We start from the raw sequence: 16890 nt of genomic DNA on the forward strand, positions 1-16890 counted from the left end.
CAAAATGTATCACCCTTTATCACCTGCACCATTGGCATAAACCTTACAAGATCTGAGCAAGATCTTGAGAAAAATTAAAGAGAATGGAGAAAATTTTAATAGCTGTTCATCATGATGCAAAAGAAATTAGCAGGGTTCTGCAAAACATAAAGCAAGAAGCAAGTCATCATTGGTGGGAAGAACTTTTTGGATGGTCACCAAAAGCAACTGGAATACTTAATGCCCTAATCCTTCCAATGATTGTTTTGCTCATTTTAGCTGCCAGAAGCTTAATTTTGTCCATTGCAATACTTATTTGGAATTGGAGGATGCTATGACTAATGGCATTGCCAAGAGCACATGGTATAGCCTTGAAAGATACTTACCATATGACTCGGTTACATGAGGAAGAAACTGTGTATTCGTAAAAGAATTTACTAACCCTACAGAAAAAGGGGGGGATGAATCAAGGATTAAAAAAACCTGAAAGAGTTAAAAGTTTACTAGATTTAGTATGGGGGGAAGAGTATAGTGAGAAGAGCAGAAATAATAAGGGATAGGTAATTTTTAGCAGGTAAAGTAGTTAAGGCTAGGGTAATACATCATTTGCGTGTTCTTTACTATGTTTAAAGAAGCAGGATGGGATGCAGATTTCATTGTAAAAAAGAAGAGGACCATAGCCTGCACCTGGGCCCCTGAGCTATAGCCAAGGGGACCGAAAGCCTGGGGGAGTCATAAGTAAAGAAGTCAAATTGAGGAAGATGTCTTGGCCTCCATCAGAAGGAGACCATTCCCCACTTGAAAACCACCAAGCTATTTGAGGTGAAAGACTGTGCAAGTGTGAAGGAACTTTGGACTCAATTATAATACATTTTAATACAAAGTGGAGGTAGGTGGGTTAGGTAATGAATATGTATTAGGCATTTTAGGAATTATCTGAATATGTTAGGCTTTTTTAGATAAAGAGCCAGAGCCTGTGATTCTTCACACATGTCTTTAGGACAAGACTCCTTGTGTGCCTGGTGCTGTAATAAACCTTCTATCTTTAACTAGTGGCGAGTCCTATTTGTGCTTCACCATGATGGCTCATGATAACAACCACATGGCAACAACACATGGCTCCATTATGCATTGCTCCCCTTTCAAAGGTTAACTACCCACGGATTGACCAATACATTATTTCTCTTTCAGAGGTTCCTACCCATTGAACAATACACTTTTCTTCATTTCTCATTGACCTGCTCAAACATGGACCAAATATGACAGAGCCTCGGACACAACTCCACTCCCTGCCACAGTTGTTTGGGAAATATCCCATTCCTAAAATTCTCCTTTGCTGGTCAAGAGCCTCCTAAAAACACTCTCTTTCCCTTGAATGCATTCCAGCTACCTTCTTGGAAGGAACACTCTCTTTACTCTCTCTGGGCCAAGATAACCACTTGCACACAGTAAGCATTGCAATGGGGCTATACAGGACCAAGCGCTGCCTGCTAAAGCTAAAGGAATTCACAAACTTAAGCCCCGTTTGTTATATTTAAATATATTCCAAGCACCTCTCCTTACTCTTCTGGAAATCAAACACAAACATTTTGCCATTAAGGCTATCAAGGGCTTTTGAGGAGTGAAGACACATTGCACATTCTTTCTGAAAAGAATGAAGAAAACACAGATTGCCTACTGAAATTATTCTGCTCCCTTCCAAATCAGTTCATTCCTCATGCAAAACCCTGAGGCACATCCCCGATTCCCTCTCTGCCAGCAGCTCAGAGCTGCATTGCACAGCGCTTGCTGTGCACAGACAGCACAAAGCAGGCTGGCCTGGTGGCCCTGAACATTTCTGCAAAACACTCTGCATCTCCCCCTTTGCTGTGGCTCAGTGCACAAGTGCAGGATTGCAGGCACTTCCTCCCAGAGCTGCGTGAGGCGCTGGCTCCTGCAGGTGTGACCGGCCAAGCTGTCCCTGCCTCCCGCTGGCCTCGCTTCCCCGGGCAGAAGTGCCGTGCCTGAAGGAGGCTGCCCTGTGCTCCAGCCTGCCGAGCAGCCCGGCTCCCTGCCCCGGTGCCCAGAGTGAGCACACACCGCTGACCTTGCCCAGCACTCACAGGGCAGCCGGCAGAAGAGGAGCAATCCTCAGGCAGCCCAGCGGCCCTCGGCTGCCCTTGGCCCTTCCCTGCTCCCGGGCACACTCCAGACGGCCGATGCCTCCAGTGCGGGCTGTGCCCAGCACGGCTGCGCTTCCCCTCGGCAGCAGCCAGCTGCCCCCGGGCTCTGGGAGCGCAGGATTCGCCCGCTCCCAGCAAGAGGCACCCAGGGCCCGCCTGCTGCCTCTCGCAGCTACAAGGGCCTCCTTCCAGCCTGCCTCTGCCCGGGCTCGGGCTGCTCCGGCCTCTGCCGGGGCTCTGCTGCGGCTCCGCCCCGGCCAAGGCCGGGCCCGCTCTCCCCTCACAGGCGCTGACAGCTCTGCACCACAGGAGACCTTCCCGAGCACCCTCTCTGATCTTTCTGCTCTCTCACTTCAGCAAGGCTCTCCTTCCACCAAAGACATTGCACTTAGGGATACAGTTCCAAGTGACAGGAACCCAAATGCTCTCCAGTCACAGCTGCAGGCCTGAATCCACACAGGATGTCTTGGCTGCCCCACTCCTCCTGTGGTTTTTTCTGCCCTTTCTGCCTCAACCAGAAATATCACAGCTGTGCCTAAACGGGCCAGTGGGCCATATTCCAAAGGCAGTGTGGAGAGGATGAATGAAGAAGAGTCTTCCCCACTTTCAAAGCACACCAAAGCAGCCATAAATGTCACTTTGCACCTTTAAGAGACAACAGACAGCTCAGAAGGAAATGCTGAGCTCGTTCACAGGGTGAGAAAGAATGGAATCTTCCAGATGAGTTAAAATTTCAGAAAGTTTATTTATTCACAATCCTAATCTATAATCTTGTAAGGGTCATATTTACAGAATAATGGACAGCTACCGAACAAACTAGCCTAACCTTCTGGAACTAAAGAACTAGGTCATGTTTTTAATACAACTGCATTCATCTTAGTGGATAAAATATTAAAGTTGTGAGCAGAAAGAGTTGCGTGGGCAAAGCACAGCAACCAACCAAACAATGCCTGACTATATAAACCAAGATAGGAAGTAAATATAAACTATGTTTAGAAACCCAATAAATGGCTTCTCCTTAATTCACATGGAATTATGCAGAGTCTTTTGTCTCTTATCCTTATAATCCTACTGAAAATCCTACACTACAATCCTACTCTACAATCCTACTCTAAGATGGTTCTGGACTAAACAGTCCTGCTGTGATTGTCACACTGTTCGCAGGTGTATCCTCCTCTTCACTGAGAGGATCAGTGGTACAAGGCTGGACGCTGGCTTCGCTGATGTAACAAATGGATGCTGTCCACGGGAAAAAAAAACCAAAAAAACCAGTCAAATGAACCATTAGTTTCCAAGCTCAGTGCTTCACAGAGTCAATCAGGATTGCTGTGGTTCTCAGACAGACCCAGAAAGAGGAGCAATGGGACCATCTGCTCCCCAGCCATCATGTGCAGGACCTTGCCATCACAGGCAAACCTTGCCCAGAATCCCATTCATCCATTTATTCTGGTTTCTTTATCTTGCTGGGATTTTTGCCCTGCCAGTGCCCCAGAAATGGTGCTTTCTGTCCCTGGGATTTCCATCTTTCAGGAAACTCCAATGACACACATGGGTCCCTGTCTTTGAAAGACAGGCTCTGTGCTGATTTCCACAGGGACAGAAAGCAGTGTCTGCCTTTCCATGCCCTGCCCTTCCTGTGCTGGTGGCACCTTCCTTCCCAGCAGGGCCAGCCCAGTGGCACTGGGCCCTGCACTTCCCTCTCTGCCACACAACCTGGCAGTGACCCTGGGGCAGTTCCCGTCTGCTTGAGCGTGCCAGGCAGCAGATGGGGCTGGGACAAGTCCCTCTCAGCTGTCCCTGTGTGTGTGCCAGAAACCCCCAAGGGTGGGCTGGGGGCACAAACCAGGGCCCCTCAGAGGCTCAGAGAGACCCCCCCACAGCCCCTCCTGCCCACAGCCAAATGTCTGACCCCTCAGCTGGGACTGGCTTCCTTGGGTTCCTGCACCACCATTTCATGTCTCTGTACCCTGCATTGCTCTACTTCAATGCTTTTGCCATTAGGTAAAACTGAACACCCCACTAAATTACAAAAAAGAGGATGACAGAAACAGAAAACAGAGCACCTCTCCTCTCAGGAAATGAGAGAGAGGTGGAGTTATTCAGTTTTGTGAAGAACAGTCCCCAGGGAGACTTTATTGCCATTTCCCTAGACTTCAGAGAGGCTTTGAAGAAAGTGAGGGACATAATTTTTAACAGGGCCAGTAACAATAGGATAAATATTATAAATGGACAAATATTTTTAAACACAAAGGGGATTTAATCAGAGTATGTATAAGGAAGTACTTGTTTACTCAGAGCACTGTGCAACTCTGGCACAGGTTGCCCCAAGAGCTTGTAGGTGCCCCATCCCTGGAATCATTCCAGGTCAGGTGGCAAAGGGCTCTGAGCAACCTGATCTCTGTAAAGCTGCCCCTGCTCACTGCAGGACACTTGGACCAGAGGACCTTTACAGGGCCCTGCCAGCCCAGCCCAGTCTGGGATTCCTCACTCTTTTCTTTGAATAGCACCAAGAGTGAAGGTGAGGAGGAAGGGGGCTCATCTGATGCCTTGGATTTCAGTGGAGGAGGAGCCCATCCCTCAGACCCTGTTTCACCTGCAGCCCCTTCACATTTTACCTGCAGGAGCTCCTTGGCAGACCAGCGCCGCGCCTCGTCTGTCTGCAGGCAGCAGCTCAGGAAGTCCCGCAGGCAAGGCGAGCATCGGTTGGGCTGCTGCAGCTGTGGGGTCCCTTTTGTGGCTATCATGAGTCTAGCCTGCAGAAAAAGGAAACACCAGGCTCCACCTGCTGCTTTCCCATCTCTCACTGCTCTCCCATTGCTTCCCATTGGTTTAGCTCCACTCTGCAGTGGCAGTTTCTGCCCTGGCAGAGGCCCAGAGATGACTTTCCTTTACCAACCAAAAACCCAAACCCCAATGCAGCCACAGCTTTTCCAGCCTCCTGCAGATCTTGCCTTTGCAGCTGATTTCACTGACTGACCTTTAGTTAGTGTGAACTACATCACCAAAAACATGTTTGCTTCCCTCAGGGTTCACACCAGCTTGACAGGCTTTCTGGAAGAGGGACTTTTCTGTACTAACCAATTCCAAGGATTAGTACATGAAAGGCATTTCTGCAGTGCTTGTTGGTCCCTTAAGCACTGCTGCCTGTGCTGGTGTCAGTTCAAAACTGGGCAGAAACACGAAATTTCTCTAGTGGTTTTGGTTCACCAATTGAAAATTTTCTCAGTTCTTAGTTTTTCCCAGCTCATGTGTTCAAGAGTGTGGTGGGTTCGGTGTTGGTCAATTACCAATGTACTTACTTCCTGTGGTGAGCTAGGAAGATAGGATTAGGAGAAAGTAAAATAGGACTAAAACTTTCAAAGGGTATAAAGAAAATGTTTTCATAGCAACTAAAAGAAAGAGTAATAAGAATCAGAATAAACCCTTCTGAACATTTCTCCTCCCGCCACAACCTTTTCTTTCTCACTGATAATGTAAAGAAGCAAAACCTAACATTTCCAGCCTGTTTACTACTTTTAAAATAGTCTTTCTTCAGTTTGCTTAGGGAGAAAGGTCCCTCTTGTTAATGTTATGGGGACTTCTCTACAAGAGAAAAAAAGAGTTTTCTTGAGGTTCTTAATTTCTTCATCGATTACAGCTGCCTGCGGAACCCTGTTGTCATGAAGTTTCTCCCATTTTCTAAAAGCCTTCCCCCAACTTGTTTATGGGCCATGTTGATTAAGGGGGTATTGTTTTAAAGATGAGTTGTTCAAAAGTAAAAGTTTTCCTTATCTATTTTTTAAATCAATTTTATCCCTAGGAACAGAAATCTTCTTCTCCTGGGAGTACAGGACTACTCTTCTCTCTCTATTTCAGCTTCTCATAAGATGATAGTTACCTTAATATCTGCTTACTTTAATGTGGAGGCCTTTGCTCAAAATCAATTTGAACTCTTCATCTCCCCATAGTTTCATGTGTTATAAGAAAAAAACCCTTTTTCTTCATAGTTTAAAAGAGAATTTCAGCTTGAAAATGAAAATATTTCCTCATTCCTCCCATCTAGGACTTAACTTGTTCCTCCACTGAAGATAATGTTTTCATATTATTCCTTCACATACTTGTATCTTGTTCTTTTCTCTCACTCACGGGAAGATTGGAGCACTAAAAGGGCTAATATTTTAAAAGGACCCTATAAATGGTCAACCTAACCCCAGTGGGACTAGGTGTTGCAAACAGTACAAACTGGGGCTAGGGTGCAGCTCAGATCCAGTCAAGCAGAACAGAACTCAAGAGCGACACATCAGGATAACAGAGAGGTAGTTTCTCCTTCCTTCTGCCCGATGCTCGGGAGTAACTTCTGCGGAGGTAAAATCCCAACATCGAGCCGGGGCTACTCCTGGGCCCGGTGAGCTCAGCTGGGCGCCGGGCTGGGTGGAGTGTAACAAGTAACCAAATATTACCAAGGCCGGCTCCATCTGGCTCCGCAGCACCCCCTCTCCCTGCCCATACCTGATGTTAGGGGGCCGGCAGGCAGCCCGGGAGAAGGGGGAGCCTAAGCCCGTGACAGGACCAGCCGGCCCGGCCCTGGAGCAGGGCCCACCCAGCCGTGTTACCTCACTCCCAAGCGGCAGGGAAAGAAAAAGTCTCTTTCTTCTTTTAACATGTGTTTTTCACAGAGGTGTGTCCAGCTTTCCAGTGGTTAAAAGCTTTATACCACTTTCCTAAATGTCTCTCATGTAAAACTGTAACAATGCCATAGAACAAAACTCATCAAGCTTTTTGCTGTGTTCTTGAAAACAATGGGAATTGGACAAAAAGAAAGGAAATCCATCAGTTAATCCTCAGGTAAGGAAACAAACATTTGCAATCTCATATTCAACACAGTCACATTAGATGCCTGCACAAATGTACTTGGATGAAAATGCCTGCTTAGGCACACAGGAGCCATGTGCAGCTCAGTCTCTCAGCAGTCTGAAAATTTCAGCTTCCCTTAAGGGGCAAAAGAAAAACTTTTCATGGTCAGAAGACAGAGAGGTGCCATCCCTATGGTCACCCTCTGCTCATTTGGCTACTCAAGTCAATGCATTAATGGTCGGCCCATCCCAGAAAGTGCCAGGAAACAAATGGGAGGTTTTGGCAGGCTCTCCCCCTCACAAGGCTCTGCCTTGGTGACGTGGAGAACGTGGCTTGGGCTATGAAAGAAACACGGTCACTGAGGGTTTCAGCAACACTGCACGAGAAGCAGAAGAGACTCTGTGGCCTTCACACCCTCATGCCCCGGTTTCAGGCATGTTTCCCAGTGAGAAGAAACTGCACAGGGGATACAGTTCCTGTCTAACATCCACTGTTTTAGAAACTCTGTTGGGTTTGGGTTTCTTTCCTTCATTTCTAGAAAAGTAACACCAGTTCTTAGATGCTGGTTTGCTGTTATTAGGGCCATCTACACAAAAGAAAGAACTGGAACCACTTATAAACCAAAGGAAAGTGTTGCCTGAGAATGGAGTTTGTTTGCATGTGCTAAGGCTTGAGTTCCCCCACTGATGCAACCAAAACTACAGCAGATGCTGATATACTGCAGGCACATTTTTAGGAAGGGACCTTGGTGGAAGTAGTTCCAGCAGATGGCAATGGGATTTTGTCCAGTGGCAGAACATGGGACAGGTGAGAAAGACAGTGGCATCGGTGAGTATTTGCTCCTTACCGAGGCAGAACTTTGGTTCCAGTAAGGAGCTTCGTGATCTACCATTTCAATTCCCACAATTCCAAAAGACCATATGTCCACTTTAGGACCATATGGTTGCTGCATCACCACTTCAGGCGCCATCCACCAAGTAGTCCCGGCTTCCGAGCGCCGTCTGCTCTGCTCAGGGGTGAGCTGAGTCGAGAGGCCAAAATCAGCTGAGGAGAAAGCAAAATACTGTTTTTATTTTAATTCTGTGCAATTAGGAAACCAAGCAAAAGAATTCCCTAGTAGAAGTTTGAAAATGTGCTGTTGAACCTCCAGGGCAACTGTCCCTGCTCGATTTTCCTCGGGGCTTGAGCCAAGGAAATATGGCATTGGTGACTCTAAAAATCCCCACATTTTTTTCACTGCCTCCAGCAGTGGCTTTTGTTCTTTGGAAACTTTAGTCTTGTAGCCCCCCCCCTCTGGAAGGGACACACACAGAGCAATGCCACTCTTGACTGCTTGTTCCTTGTCCAACCTCTGTGCACGTTGCAAGTGTGCCCTGAGCTCACAGCAGGGGTCCCTGCATTGCCACCAGTACCATTTTGGGGAGCTGGCAGTCACTCAAAGCAGCCCCACACCCACATCCCTGGAATGCTGTACCTGACCAAGAATATACTGACCCAGCTTGACAGAGCCGTCGGTTCTGAGAAGGATGTTGCAGCTCTTCACATCTCGGTGGATCACATGACTCGAGTGAAGAAAATCCAGTCCTCGCAGGCACTGAGAGAGAGAACAGAAACAGGAGGGCAAAAATTAGTGATGTGATTTCATCCTGCAAGAAAGGAAACAAAGAATCTAAAAGATTCCGTCTCCAGGGGAATGGGAAGTAATGGCAAAACATATGTCCTTTGTGAGGAAGAGCTGGCTGCTCCAGCACTTGCAGAGCAGGACCTTTCTAAGCAAAGGCATGTCAGCTTTTGAAAGAGCAACAGCACCTGCTGCTGTAGACTGTCCCCTGCAAGCCAGCCAGGATGACTGCTGCTGCAGGGGATGTGCTCAGAAGCAAACAGCGTTTTGGCTGCGCTCCTATCATTTTTAGCTGAGAACTGAGGGAAATGACTCTCTCTTTATTCTTTGCTGTTTGTTTCAAATCCTGCCACCAGCATCTTTGCTTTCACAGGCAAGGAATGCAGTGAAGACAAACAAAAGTTTAGGGAAGGAAGATGGAGAACAGCAAATACAAATACATGAGACAAAGTGAGAATACAACAGCAGGAGGAATGAGTACTGGCACTGAGTACAGGGAGTGCAGGGGCACTGGCAGGCATTTCACTTGAGATGCTTTTACTTGCCCATAGCATACCAGCCACATAGAAACAAAGCTTGGCACAGGAAATCACTCCAGCCGTGAGCCCCTGTTTCCCAGACAATCCTGCCCAATCCCTTGGAAGAACATCTCTCACCTCCCGACTGATGGTTGCAATCTCTCCTTCAAACATGTCAGACTCATTGATGGCATCATTTAGAGTGCCTCCGTCCATGTACTCCATAACCAGCCAGAGTTCCTCTCCCCGAAGGTAGCTGAAAGAAGGAAACAAGGGCGTGGAGAGGAACATGCATGGCTACATTGATTTTTTGCTTCCGGGTTTCTTGTTTCCAGATCCTTTTGATACAAGGACAGAAATAAATGAATAGACATTCCCTCTTGACTGTGCATTGTTTGCAGTCTCAAGGAGAAAGGCACAGCTATGAAAAGATGTCTTAGATGGGCAGCAAGCAAAAAGTGCAGTTTAGCAAAAGCCCACATAAAAAACCTGTCAGGCACAGTGTGCCTGGAGATAAGCACCTAGTCTTCTTGGCATGCATAGCAATGACAAAGAGGAGCAACAATCCAAGGGAAATCCACTTTAGGATTCTTCATCCGCACTTCAGAAACTTTAAAAAAATCAATCCCAAAAAACTGTGGAGGCAGAGAACTTAGAGAGTATTGACTTTGAAAGATACAGCTGATAGAGGTTTTGGATAATTTTTGAATAATTTTCAAATAACGTGTGCCTGGGAAGACTCATGCAGATAAAATGCAATCTCTTCTCATCTTTTGAAGATGAATAGAGAAATAATAGTTAATAATAATTAACAGCTCTACTTTCATCCAGTGAACAAAGTGGGTTTTTAACCTCTCATCGTTGCTGTATATAAATGCACATTCATGGGATGAGACCATGACCACTCACCTGGCTAAATAATTCACAACACTGGGACTCCTACACCTCTTCATGATCATGATTTCGTTAACAGTTAGTTTCTTCCTCCTCAGTCCTTGAAGATTTATTTTCTTTATGGCCACCTAAAAGGACATTGAAAATCAGGAACTTGAGAAGTTGGTGGCACGAGACCACAACACACATGGAGCGAGTGATTTTGCAATGACACAGCTGAGCTGTGCCAAACTGCCTTGTGAGCAGGCACTGCAGTAATGAGGAACTGACATTCCAACAGCCCATTTCTCTGCTCCCTTGGGGGCAGTTACAGGACACGTGGGGCCACTGACATTTTGCCTTGTCCTCTTGGTAACAGTGGTGTCTCAACTATCATCCCCAAACTCCCTGACCACACTCTCTGCTGCTCTTTCTAGGATTCAGAAGGAGTAATCCAGGCCTTAATACTCTGTGGATACATCTTGGGCTATGGGCAGGGCTTAGGGATTTTAGGGACGCCTTGCAGATCTCTCCCTACGTGCAGTTCCCAAGTGCAGCACTGCAGGTGGCTGAGGAGCTGCCAGTAACTTTCAGATGTATTTGCTGGCAGCCAGAAATGAGAATTCAGGACTCTGAAGCTGTAGCCCCACAGAGCAGTGAGGTGCCCTAAGGCACCACCTTTGTTTCAGCAATGGAGAGCGAGTGAGCGCCTCCTTCTCTGAAAGGAACCGCTGCCCTCCGTGCCTTCCTTCCACCAGCTGAGGAGGACAAAGTCCAAATGTATTTCATGGGCTGGCACCAGTCTGTGCTTCTTGTGCCTTTTCAGCACAGCTCTACCCAAAGCTCCAGCCACAGCTCACACCAGCAGGGAAAGCCATTCAAGTGCAGCAGAGTCTGCAGGGACTGTTGACATTTACCTCTCTGCCTGTGGCATTGTCAAGTGCTCTAACCACACGTCCAAAAGTCCTAGAAACAAAACAGAAGCAGAGAAAGGAGAAGCTATTTAGATTTTGCACTGAAAGCCAGCCCACACAGGAGAGCTCTGCTGTAAATGCCTAAAACCTGCAGGATGCAGGAGGGCTCTGCCAGAAGGCAGATGATGCATTTTCCTCTCAAGTGCATGGGCACTGGGCCTGTCCCTGAAGCACTGGGGTTTACTGGCTCAGCTCCTAAAGACAGCTTCTTCTTTCATCTTGGGTTTCAGTTTCTAACTGTGTGGTTCCTATCCTGACCATGAAGGATTTCCTTCAGCAAACCATGTTCCTAAGAACTGTTATCTCACAGCTTTGATAGGGGGTAGGTTTCTCTTTCAGGCAAGCAAGTTTCTTCTTTTTTCATTAGTGGGGCAGTATCATTTTGATACCAATAAAAATGCGAAAGAAATTAACATACAGCTTTCCCAAACTTGAGGGACAAGGAGACCTTCCAGGTCCTGTTCTTGACGCAGACAAGAGCTCTGCCACATGGAGATGTCTCTGACAATGCCTTCTGAGCCCACTCACAAATTCTGAGCAGCACTGAGACATGGGACAATCTATCCCCAGTGTCTCAAACTGTTTGCAGCTTGCCTGACTTCACGCTGGATAGACATTCCACCAGAAAAACACCTGGCCCAGGGTTGTGCAGGAGTAACTGTGGCTGGACTCACCCGCTGCCAATATATTCCAGCTCAGAGTATTTCATGATGGGATTTTCCATGTTCACCATGCTCCCTGAGGGAAACAAAATGCAAGATGCTGACTTTAAAGCAGAGATCCCAGCTTCCAGGATATACAAAAGGCGGCCCCACTGTCTTGGACTCTGAGCCTTTTAGAGTCAGCTGGGTAACAACAACAACACCAGCAACAAGACAGGCAGCCTTGCAGTGCAGATGGCTGGTGTAGGGCCTGATTTTGTACAGTCCTTTGAAGAGTTCTCTTGACAGGAAACAAAGCACAGGGACATGCATTTCGAGAAGAGGAGGACATCTTCTCCACCTATCAGCAGTTTGCCAAAAGAATTCCTTTCCGTTTGTAAACCAGAGCAGCTCTTGCTATAACTGATCCCAATGGGGCTTTCAGTATCAGGACCCTCACCTCTTTATGAGCAGGCTGAGCTCAAAGATGCCCCTCTCCCACCAGTCCTCAGGGACAGGGCAGCTAGCCCAACAAGACTGGCAAAGCCCAAGCATGAGCACTGACAAGCAGTGGGAAGAAGCCACAGGCAGCCTCAGCCCCGTCCCAGCTGTTGCCCCCATTCAGGACACAACAGGATGGGCTTTGAGATCAGCCACACCAGGGTGCAGATCAATGCCCTTTTTGTCCCAACAGGTGATGGTAGACACAGAATCCACTGGGCTCTTCTCTCAGCCCCACCAGGTCTTATCTGAGAGCACAGCACTGGCAGCTCTTACAGGCAAGAAGCAGACTCATGGGGTTGTGCTGCAGAATCACAAAGGACTTGATGTGTTTTCCTAGAGACTGATCTGAGCAGGGCTTGCACCAGTGGGTACGATTCTAACAGTCACAGGAAAGAGTGGAAATCAGGTATGAAAAAGTGCCATGGGTCTGAGGAATATACCATGGGTGGGCTGGAGGCTCTCTCCTGGGAAATGCTGGCAGTACAGTTTTATCTGATAACGCCACTTGGATGTGTCTCTTAGACACATCTCTATAAGCATAAAACTAGGATATGAAATACAGATTGTTATAAAAGGATCTGGTTTTCCTTTGGGGGCACATGGAAAACACCTTGTGCTCTCTATTTCTCCTGTAACATGATGTTCTTTCAAAGTAGCTCTTCCTGACAAAAATATAGCATTCTTATGAATATAAACTGCAGATGCAGTAGTGTTAACAGTAACAGCCATAAAAATGACATCAGCAAGACGTGGGGCAGAAGGGCTCTTTCAGGATGGAGAAAAATTAACTCCACCAAAAAAAACCCCATAAACCAATAAATAAGAAACAAAAGCAACTCCAAAACTACCAATACCAGAAGCAAAAACAAAACCCCATAAAAACAAAAAGAAAAGAAAACAGAAGAAAACAAAAAAATAACACAAAAAAAAAAGGACCAACCAAAAAGACAAAACTCCAAAGCCAGTCAATTTCTGTGAAGTTTTTGTCTCTGATGACTGGTTAGAAGACAGGAGACTATGGAGAATTTAGGAAGCTAAAAAATCTATTCAGTTTTGCCATGAGCACGCAGGTCTTGCCTAGATCATTTGCAAGGTCACAGCCGTCTGCTGGTCCAAGAACAATCCCTGCTTCAGCCTTTAGCAGAGAGGGAAGCTCAGGCAAAGCCAAGGCAGTCCCAGGTGCCCTCAGAGGCAGCAGGAACACCCAGAGCGCTCTCTCGCTGCCTCAGAGCACAGCACTTCCTCTGGGGAGTCCTAAATGGCCCTGTGGCACCAAACTCAGGAGGAGCATTTGGTACAGCTATGCTGACACCTGCGCACAATACCCGGTCCCTCAGACAAGAAACACACCACACATACCCAATATCTCCAGGTAAATCTCCTCAATCTCCTGTTGTGGAGCAGCCAGGCTGCTGTCAGCTCTGGAGATGAACAAACTGCCCGAGCTCCATTTCCCAGGTCCGACAGCACAGATTCCTTCAGGTAATGCAGCTGCGGCAGCACCTTTAGTGCCAGAGCCCATGGAGATGTGCTCAACCTGTGGCACTTCTGGTGGGGACGGTTCCTGTGCCTCACGCCAGCCTAGGGGCTCTTCATTGCCAGACATTTGCTGGAAGTCTTCACAGGCTGCCAGGTGAGATGTCGACACTTGCACCTCAAATCAAACAGAACAGAGCAGTCAGACACTACAGCTTGTCCCTGTCAGCGAAGAGTCATCGACTGTGAGGAAAGGGAAAGGACAGATTGACAAGGGATACCGACAGCTTGTTTCAGTCCTCTATCTGGGTCACCCTGTTTCCCTGTAAAAACACCTCTAGAAACAAGGAACAGGCCAGCAGGAATTTGTTTGGATGTGTGCATGCCAGAAGGAAAAGTCCCACTATCCAGGGCAGCAGTGGAGATACAGCACACCAGGAAATGTCCTTCAGAGTGACTGTGATACACACTCCAGCAGGATGGCCCTCAGAGGCATCACCCCACTCCCTGCTGCTCTGCACTGGAAAGGCAAGAAGGGCAGAAACCACCAGTTTGGTGACTGCTGTGGCTATCCCTCTTTCACTCACTTGCTTTTCTAGAGCCTGAGGGAGGGGTTTAACGTTCTCTCTGATGATTTTCATTTCTTCCTCCAGCCTCTTCTCCAATGCGTTGATCCTAGCTTCAGTTTTCTGCAGCTCTGCCTGCATGTATGCCTTGATGTCCTGTAAACAAGAAGGGAGAGGACGCTTCAGGAGTGGAGAGGCTGCCACTCTTTCCCTCACCTGGTTTTGTTGATTGTCCCTCTGCTGCTGGAGATTCAACTCCTCTTGAATTCTTCTCCTGTCATCCTTGTTCCTCCTCTTCACTGCCACGATGGCACCCTGAGCTTCAGGCAGCTCTGCTTGTGGCTCTGCCTTGATGTCCTGTCCACACAAGTGCAGAGCAAGTGACTGGGAGCTGCCATCAGGCTCAGCTTTTTCCTCTTGCAGCCTCCAGATCACATTTATTCACATTTATTCCCTCTGCTTCTGCCCTGTCCTGTTTGTCTTTCAGTAGGGACTGACACCTAGCCCTGTCCCACAGCTCCATCCTGGCTCGGCAGGTCGCTTCCTGTGTGAGCTCACTCCTTTTGAGAGACACTTCTGGAGTTCAAGTTCACTTCAGGCCTGCACCAGCATTCCTGCCTCCCTGACATCTACACTCTTTTAGAAACTCTGGTCGTTCAGGAGATAAGGATGCCTGCAAAGGTCTCTGATGGAGACCTCAGTATATGGAGGAGGACCAAGGTGTTTCTTCTCCCTCTTTTGTCAACTGACAATTCTGACCAGCAGTAACAGATGCTCTCCTAAGGCCCCATTAACAAATGCACTGGGGATGCCAGTGAAGGAAACCAAGTGTCATGTAATGCATGGCATGTATGACGAGTCACCAGAAACTACCTAAACACGGAATTGTTCCACCTCACTTGGACAGGCAGAAAATGAAAGAATTAACTGTGGACTTTTGAAAAGAAGAGGCTGGAGGAGGAAAACAGCTCTGAAAAGAATATATGACCATATCTGGATGGGGGAAACATCTCTGCCTGCTCAGAACTGGCCAATGGAATGTGTCTCTAATCCTCTCCTGAAACGGATGCTTTAGGTGAGCTTCACACCTCCAGCTGCTTTGGAGCAGAGGTGGGAAGATTCAATATTGTAAGTGTTACATAGGTAGATAGATAGATAAATAGATAGATAGATAAATAGATAGATAGATAGATAGATAGATAGATAGATAGATAGATAGATAGAAAGATTGATCAAAACTTGGCAGCCAGTGCCCCGCTCAGCAGCAATCCTGAGATTTCTCTCCTGTTGCTGCAATAAACCACACTCTTGAGGAATCTGGAGCCTGTAGGTCCTTATGGAATGCAATCAGACCCAGAGCATTGCACTGGGAACTGCTCTCTTTGTGCATCTGAGCTCAGGCAAGTTCTCCTCTTGGACTTGACCACACTGATGGTGCTAAAGTGTCTGTAATGAGAAATGCAGCCCAGCCCCTCCCAGCTCCTCTGATCTCTGAGGAGCAGCTGGAATGCAAGGGCATTGATTTCCTGCTCAATTCCCAAACATCATGCATACTGATTCCCTGGGCTGCAAAAGGGCACGGGAAATGTTAACCTTAAAGTGATGTGCAAGGCCCTCCTGGCTGGCCTGGCACCAGAACAGCTCCTTCTGAACCAGCCTCCTTGACCCAAACTATGTGTTCTCATGCAAAAATATGGCATCCTCCAGAAGTGACACCTTGGAAATTAAAATTGTAGCAGACCCAATCCCAGTACTGGAAAAGAGCAGGAAATAATGAGGAAAAGCACCTTAATTGAGGGGAAAAGAAAATGAACAGGGTTCCTCTGCCATGAAAACAAAAAAATAACAAAACAAAACAAGGGGGAAATGTCACTTCTGCAAGTGGCCAAATATTTGGATGCACTGATGGGATGCTAAAAGTCACTGATCAACCTCCCACTGTCCAGGCTAAAGCTCCCTCAGCACCTCCTCACTGGCCTTGTGCCCCACCTCCTTGCCCAGCTCCCATGGCCTTCTCTGCACACGCTCCAGCCCCTCAATCCCTTTCTGCTTCACAGGGCCCACAGCTGCACACAGCACTCCAGCTGTGGCCGCAGCGCTGCCCAGCACAGGGCAACGCTCACTGCCCTGCTCCTGCTGCCCCACTGCTGCTGACTCGGGCCATGATGCCCTTGGCCTTCAGATACAGCATCCACCATTTCCTATTCTACAACCACATCATCTAAGTAGATATCATAAAATTTGAAAGGAATAGAATTCTAAGGCACTCTGACTACATTAAAATGGGCTAACTCATCTCTACAGGAAATCACTCTTTGTTAAATATTCCACTCTATCTGCTTTCAACAAGCAATGTTATCTCTGCAAAACTGGCTTTGTAGTTCTTCAAAGCTCTGAGATGGATATTAAAATATATCCATCTTTGCCTTTGTTATATTTTTTGCAGGCATGAAAATGGATTTTCTTTTGGCTTTCCTAGCTGGCCCTCTACACTCTATTGCTACTGGCAAAGCTCTCAGCATTCTCTACAATTCTTAAACACCAAGAACTTGAAATGTTCCTTTCTCACTCACCTCAGCATGAGCACCGCAAAAGACACGCTTCAGGTGACCTGTAGTGGGCAGGAGAAAATGAACCAGATGCTGTCAGAAAACTGCCTGGGCTGCTGAATCCCACAGAACTAGTCAACCCAAAGAGAGATGTTTTTCCATTTCACAAAATCTCTGCAGGACCCACATTCCAT

Source organism: Fringilla coelebs (genome assembly GCF_963513975.1).
Source record: "Fringilla coelebs genome assembly, chromosome: Z".
Classification (NCBI taxonomy): domain Eukaryota; kingdom Metazoa; phylum Chordata; class Aves; order Passeriformes; family Fringillidae; genus Fringilla; species Fringilla coelebs.